The 7,500-nt window shown below is 60.7% G+C and overlaps 3 non-coding genes across 3 annotated transcripts in view; all 3 read left to right on the top strand.

Moving 5' to 3' along the window:
- Window positions 1-2,978: 2,978 nt before the first annotated feature.
- Window positions 2,979-4,965, top strand: LOC148344940 (18S ribosomal RNA). Its single transcript, XR_015848983.1, has one exon. It is a non-coding gene; the product is annotated as an 18S ribosomal RNA (ribosomal RNA).
- Window positions 4,966-6,307: 1,342 nt separating this feature from the next.
- Window positions 6,308-6,461, top strand: LOC148344939 (5.8S ribosomal RNA). Its single transcript, XR_015848980.1, has one exon. It is a non-coding gene; the product is annotated as a 5.8S ribosomal RNA (ribosomal RNA).
- A 564-nt stretch (window positions 6,462-7,025) lies between these two features.
- The window catches only part of LOC148344938 (28S ribosomal RNA), a 4,531-nt gene continuing 4,056 nt past the window's right edge, over window positions 7,026-7,500 (top strand). Inside the window, exon 1 of the ribosomal RNA XR_015848981.1 lies at window positions 7,026-7,500. This exon is cut by the window's right edge and continues 4,056 nt beyond it. This is a non-coding gene — a ribosomal RNA (28S ribosomal RNA).

Genomic DNA, 7,500 nt, shown 5'->3' with positions numbered 1-7,500 from the left:
CAATTCCCCAAACACCGGTCCGATAATACGCGCGCATATCCCCAAACACCGGCCCGATAATACGCGCACAATTCCCCAAACACCGGCCCGATAATACGCGCGCAATTCCCCAAACACCGGCCCGATAATACGCGCGCAATTCCCCAAACACCGGCCCGATAATACGCGCACATTTCCCCAAACACCGGCGCGGATTTCAGCCACTATTGGCGGGCACAAGTCCCCCAACACTAGCCCGGGATTCAGCCACTATTGGCGGGCACAAGTCCCCCAACACTAGCCCGGGATTCAGCCACTAGTGGCGGGCACGATTCCCCAAACACCGGCCCGGCGCTGAGTTTATGGCCTCCGAAAGGCCCATACATTCAGACGGGTCCATGTATTTTCAGTTTTCCGTAGCAGGTGTGATTGTTTGTTTAATTAGGTAGTTTGTGTTGGTGACGGTGTTCCTAACTGTGGTGGCTTGTTTGTAGAATGTGGGGCCCTGCGTTTGTGTTATGTTGATTTCTGGTAATTTACTTTTTACTAAGTAGTCTTTCAGGTTTTTGTTTCTTTTAAAGGCTGAGATGATTTTGTAATCTTGGATTATGCTTGTGTTCTGTAGTGTCTGATTTATATTTTGTCCATTCATTCAGACGGGTCCATGTATTTTCAGCGACAGCCGCAGTACCGCCAAAATCCATGCAGCGGCGCTGGATTTATGGCCTCCGAAAGGCCCATTCATTCAGACGGGTCCATGTATTTTCAGCGACAGCCGCAGTACCGCCAAAATCCATGCAGAGGCGCTGAGTTTATGGCCTCCGAAAGGCCCATTCATTCAGACGGGTCCATGTATTTTCAGCGACAGCAGCAGTACCGCCAAAATCCATGCAGCGGCGCTGTATTTATGGCCTCCGAAAGGCCCATTCATTACCAACGGGGCTGCAGTAGCATCCCGCGGCCACGCAGGGGCAGATATTGTGAGGGAATTACATGGTAGTGGACGGAGCGCCCATGCATTTCCAATGGGAGTGCAGTACCTCAAAAATCCGCTCCAAGCCACCGAACTTGAGGGCCCGACGTTCCCTCAACACTAGCCCAGTGCAATCGACATTTCGTTCTGTGTACATTGTTACACAGAATGACAATACAAGGGAATTATTATTATTATTATTATTATTATGTATTCAGCCACTAGTGGCGGGCACAATACCCCAAACACTGGCCCGGCGCTGGCTGAGTTTATGGCCTCCGAAAGGCCCATACATTCAGACGGGTCCATGTATTTTCAGTTTTCCGTAGCAGGTGTGATTGTTTGTTTAATTAGGTAGTTTGTGTTGGTGACGGTGTTCCTAACTGTGGTGGCTTGTTTGTAGAATGTGGGGCCCTGCGTTTGTGTTATGTTGATTTCTGGTAATTTACTTTTTACTAAGTAGTCTTTCAGGTTTTTGTTTCTTTTAAAGGCTGAGATGATTTTGTAATCTTGGATTATGCTTGTGTTCTGTAGTGTCTGATTTATATTTTGTCCATTCATTCAGACGGGTCCATGTATTTTCAGCGACAGCCGCAGTACCGCCAAAATCCATGCAGCGGCGCTGAGTTTATGGCCTCCGAAAGGCCCATTCATTCAGACGGGTCCATGTATTTTCAGCGACAGCCGCAGTACCGCCAAAATCCATGCAGCGGCGCTGGGTTTATGGAATCCGAAAGGCCCATTCATTCAGACGGGTCCATGTATTTTCAACGACAGCCGCAGTACCGCCAAAATCCATGCAGCGGCGCTGTATTTATGGCCTCCGAAAGGCCCATTCATTCCCAACGGGGCAGCAGTAGCATCGCGCGGCCACGCGGGGGCAGATATTGTGAGGGAATTACATTGTAGTGGACGGAGCGCCCATGTATTCCTATGGGCAATGCATTTCCAATGGGAGTGCAGTACCTCAAAAATCCGCTAGAGGGCCCCGAACTTGAGGGCCCGGCGTTCCCTCAAGTGCCGATTTTATACCCCCTTCTCCAGCCGACAGCCAGAATTATATTAGGGACTCGCAATTTTGAGAGGTGAGCACCAGGGCTAATCAGCGGCCACCCGTGACCATTGAGTCCGACAGAGCAGAGGCTAGGGGCGGCCTCGCATCTCGCAATTACCGAGGGAAGATGCCGGTTCTCGAAAAATTTCTAAGTTTTTCAAATTTTAAAGTATTGAAGTATTTAGGGCGCTTCCCGCGGCCCTGGCTTTTGCATGTACCCCTCTAAGCTCCGGTTCTCGAAAAATGTCTAAGTTTTTCAAACTTTAAAGTATTGAAGCCGGACTTCCGCGGAGGCTGACAGGGGGCCTCCATCGAAGCACCCTTCACCCCCGGGTGAGCCGGCGTCGGCCCACGGGCCTGCCGGTTCCCCAACTGAGCGATTGGCACACGAGACCCGCCTCGGAGGGCCCACGTCGGCCGGCGCAAGCCGGTGTTCGGGCGTGCGGCTCCTCCGGCTTTGCGGGTCAAGCTCCAGCGCCGAGGATACTAGGCAAACGTTGGGCCCCCCCGAGCCGAGTGGATACCCGCCTCAGAAAGAGCTGGGGCGGTACGTACGGACGGCCTCACTAAGAGGGAACGGAAGCTACTAAAGCACACGTATAACTGTCCGATGTGCGAACGAAAGTGAGGCCGGACGAATCCGATACGAGTTACGAGTGAGGCGGGATCCACGGCTGGCACTCGCGGGGCCCTCTTGCGAAACCATGCCTCGGCGTGAACCTTTTGGCGGCAGAACCAAGACGAACCGAGGTCGAGCTTCCGTCTCGAGCCACACCCAGACGTCCGACCGTCGCGGAGCCCGACGCCACGCGTGCTAGGGCTCCGCGCGAAACATCGTTTCACGACACCCGCTCGTCAGCCCGTCCGAACGTATACGAGTGTCGCGCGGCCCCCCGGGCCCGGCTGTAGCCACAGCCTCGTCCCGGACCAGGGCCGCACCGCCACCAGCAGCGCCCCCCCGGCGGCAGACGCACTCTGGTTGATCCTGCCAGTAGCATATGCTTGTTTTCAAGATTAAGCCATGCATGTCTAAGTACGAATGGCCAGTACAGTGAAACTGCGAACGGCTCATTAAATCAGTTATGGTTCCTTTGATCGCTCCACCGTTACTTGGATAACTGTGGCAAATCCAGAGCTAATACATGCAAACGAGCGCCGACTCGCGGGCGGGGCTCCGGCCTCGCCCCGGGGACGCGTGCATTTATCAGACACAAAAACCCACGCGGTGTCCGGCGGGCGGGGGCTCAGCCGTCGCGCGCGTCCCCCGCGTCCGGCCTCCGCCTCTCCGGGCGGGGGCGTAAGCGGCGCGGGCGGCTCCGCGCGCGCCGGTCCTCGTTCCGCCGGCCCGGCCCCCCCTTTGTGTTGACTCAGGATAACCTCGTGCCGATCGCTCGCCCACCCGAGGCGGCGACGACTCATTCGAATGTCTGCCCTATCAACTTTCGATGGTAGACTCTGCGCCTACCATGGTGACCACGGGTAACGGGGAATCAGGGTTCGATTCCGGAGAGGGAGCATGAGAAACGGCTACCACATCCAAGGAAGGCAGCAGGCGCGCAAATTACCCACTCCCGACACGGGGAGGTAGTGACGAAAAATAACAATACGGGACTCGTTCGAGTCTCCGTAATTGGAATGAGCCGAACACAAACCCATCGGCCAGCATCCATTGGAGGGCAAGTCTGGTGCCAGCAGCCGCGGTAATTCCAGCTCCAATAGCGTATTTTAAAGTTGCTGCAGTTAAAAAGCTCCTAGTTGGACCCCGGGACGCGAGCTGACGGTCCGCCGCGAGGCGTGCATCCGTCTGTCCCAGCCCCTGCCTCTCGGCAAAAGCCCCCGTGATGCCCTTCGCTGGGTGTCACTCGCGGGGCCCGAAGCGTTTACTTTGAGGAAATTAGAGTGTTCAAAGCAGGCCACACGGCCGCCCCTGCATATCGCAGCTGGGAATAATGGAATAGGACTCCGGTTCTATTTTGTGGGTTGTCATGAACTGGGGCCATGATTAAGAGGGACGGCCGGGGGCATTCGTACTGCGCCGCTAGAGGTGAAATTCTTGGACCGGCGCAAGACGGACGAGAGCGAAAGCATTTGCCAAGAATGTTTTCATTAATCAAGAACGAAAGTCGGAGGTTCGAAGACGATCAGATACCGTCCTAGTTCCGACCATAAACGATGCCGACTCGCGATCCGGCGGCGTTATTCCCATGACCCGCCGAGCAGCACCCGGGAAACCGACCAAGTGTCTGGGTTCCGGGGGGAGTATTGTTGCAAAGCTGAAACTTAAAGGAATTGACGGAAGGGCACCACCAGGAGTGGAGCATGCGGCTTAATTTGACTCAACACGGGAAACCTCACCCGGCCCGGACACGGAAAGGATTGACAGATTGAAGGCTCTTTCTCGATACCGTGGGTGGTGGTGCATGGCCGTTCGTAGTTGGTGGAGCGATTTGTCTGGTTAATTCCGATAACGAACGAGACTCAAACATACTAAATAGTACCGCGGCCCCCCGCGCGGTCGGCGGCAGAAAACTTCTTAGAGGGACAAGTGGCTCTCAGCCACACGAGAATGAGCAATAACAGGTCTGTGATGCCCTTAGATGTCCGGGGCTGCACGCGCGCCACACTGAGCGTATAAGCGCGTCGTCTATCCCCGCGCCGGCAGGCGCGGGTAATCCTATGAACCCCGCTCGTGACAGGGCCTGGGGATTGCAATTATTTCCCACCAACGAGGAATTCCCAGTAAGCGCGGGTCATTAGCCTGCGTTGATTAAGTCCCTGCCCTTTGTACACACCGCCCGTCGCTACTACCGATCGGATGGCTTAGTGAGGTCCTCGGATAGTCCCCGCCGGGGCCGGCCCCGGCTCCGGCGGTGTGCCAGAAGACGGTCGAACTTGACTATCTAGAGGAAGTAAAAGTCGTAACAAGGTTTCTGTAGGTGAACCTGCAGAAGGATCATTAACGTACGAGCGGCAGCAGATCCGCCTCGGTACACCCCCGACGAGCCAGACGCCGAGGGCGGCGGGTCGTCGCAGGCGGAGGAAGAGGGTAGACCGGGACGGGACGGGACGGGGGGCGCGGCGCGGGTCACTCCCGGGCCGCGCGTCGGAGCGAGTTCGGCGGGCGCCACGCGGCGCGGCGCGACGCGAGAAAAGGCGGCGGGCGATGTCGCGCTACCTCCGTGCGAGCGGGGTAGCGCGCTCGTCCGACGACCCCAGTAGCGCGGCGCGGCGCGACGACAGGCGACCGCCAGCGACGGGCGAAAGGCGGCGGCCGTGCGCGGGACCCCCGTAACCGGGGAATCCCCCTATGCCGACGACCCTAGCTCGGCGCGGTTCTCGCGCTTCCGGCGCGCGCTTCCGGGGCGGCACTCGCCTCGACGACCTCCCGTCCTTTAAAGGTAACGGTTCGGGCCGGCGCCCCGGCGTCCGTCCGCCCGTCGGTGTCGCGTGTCCGTGCGGCGCGGGGCTGCTCTCGGCGAGGGTCGCCGAGCAAGCGGATCCCCGCACGGATCACAACGGCCGTATGGCGGCGGCGTCGGGACGCCCGCCCGAGACGAAGGTTCAGGGCGACGAAACGGTGCTCCCACCGGCTACCTTTTTCCCCGGCCAAACGCGTCCGTCGGCCGGAGCCCTCGAGGGGCCGCGTAGCGCGCGCGTGGGCCGGCCCCCGGACACCGGAGTTCCTCCCGGGGCTCCGGACACCGGGGGTTCGGTTCCGCGCGGTCCGCCGCGGTCTCCTCTGTCCATCCATAGTCCGGGCAGGCCGCGGCCGGGTCGGGGGCCAGTCCCCCCTCGGTGTCAGCGCGGTCGCGCCGCCCTTGTAAACCAAACCCACTCGCTGACGGGTAGCAACACCCAAAGCGTCGCTTCGCGGCGCGGCGGGGCTTCCAAGTCGGATGGCCTTCCGGGGTCCGGGTAGGAGACGCCGGGGGCCGGCCTCAGCGCCGAGCCCCCGACCTACCCGGCGAGTCCGGTCGCCGAGTCGTGTCAGGCCCGAGCGGGAGACGCCGGGCGCCGGCCTCAGCGCCGAGCGCCCGACCTACCCGGGCCGACGCACGTCTCGGGCGCCGTCGCGGCCCCGAGCGGGAGACGCCGGGCGCCGGCCTCAGCGCCGCGCGCCCGACCCGCTCGGCTCGTCGCGGCGTCGCGCGTATCGCGCCCGTCGGTAACCGCGCCGCGGGTTAGGGGCTCGCTCGCGGGAGCGACCGAACGGCACCCGCGGCGCGTTCGTCTCCGGTACAAACCCTGTCGTGAATTTGTCTCCGATCGTCCCGGGCGGACGTAAAAGGGCCCAAACGTACGACTCTTAGCGGTGGATCACTCGGCTCGTGCGTCGATGAAGAACGCAGCTAGCTGCGAGAACTAATGTGATTTGCAGGACACATTGATCATCGACACTTTGAACGCACATTGCGGCCCCGGTTTTACCCCGGGGCCACGCCTGTCTGAGCGGCGCTTTCCAATCGATCGGACGCGGGCCGGGCCCTCCGCGACATTCCGCCGGTCCGTCCGGCGGGTGGCGCGAGAACCCGGTCCGCGCGGGCGAGGCTCGGGCCCTCCGCGACATTCCGCCGGTCCGCCCGGCGGGTGGCGCGCGACCCGTGTCCCCGCCCACTCCGCGGCTGGGGTTTCGCAGGGACCCCCGTCCCTTCGTACCCTCAAATACAGACTCGGGCGGCGCTCCGTGTCCGTCCGCCCGTCGGTGTCGCGCGTCCGCGCGTCCGGAGGTGCTTCTCGGCTGCCGGTGAGTACGGCTGGTACTTAGCATACCGAGAAGGTGCTCCGCGCGCGCGGCTCCGCGCGGCGGCCCGTATGGCGGCGGCGCTCGGCGCCCTCCTCAGGTAAAGGTCCCGGTCGGCGCCTCGGCGTCCGTCCGCCCGTCGGTGTCGCGTGTCCGTGCGGCGCGGGGCTGCTCTCGGCGAGGGTCGCCGAGCAAGCGGATCCCCGCACGGATCACAACGGCCGTATGGCGGCGGCGCCGGTCCCGGCGCCGGCCCCGACCGCACAGCTCTACGCGCACGCCCTCAGATCAGACGAGACGACCCGCTGAATTTAAGCATATTACTAAGCGGAGGAAAAGAAACTAACCAGGATTCCCTCAGTAGCGGCGAGCGAAGAGGGAAAAGCCCAGCGCCGAATCCCCGCCCTGCGGTAGGGCGAGGGAAATGTGGCGTACGGAAGGCCGCTTTAGCCCGGCGCCGCTCGGGGGCCCGAGTCCTTCTGATAGAGGCTCAGCCCAGGGACGGTGTGAGGCCGGTAGCGGCCCCCGGCTCGCCGGGGCGAGGCCTTCTCGGAGTCGGGTTGCTTGTGAATGCAGCCCAAAGCGGGTGGTAAACTCCATCTAAGGCTAAATACTGGCACGAGACCGATAGTCGACAAGTACCTTGAGGGAAAGTTGAAAAGAACTTTGAAGAGAGAGTTCAACAGGGCGTGAAACCGTTAAGAGGTAAACGGGTGGGGCCCGCGCAGTCTGCTCGGGGGACTCAACCCGGCG

This window comes from Urocampus carinirostris, unplaced genomic scaffold, assembly GCF_059441175.1.
Source record: "Urocampus carinirostris isolate Australia breed hairy pipefish unplaced genomic scaffold, RoL_Ucar_1.0 HiC_scaffold_172, whole genome shotgun sequence".
Taxonomy (NCBI): Eukaryota; Metazoa; Chordata; class Actinopteri; order Syngnathiformes; family Syngnathidae; genus Urocampus; species Urocampus carinirostris.
This window is presented reverse-complemented; position numbering and strand designations above follow the sequence as displayed.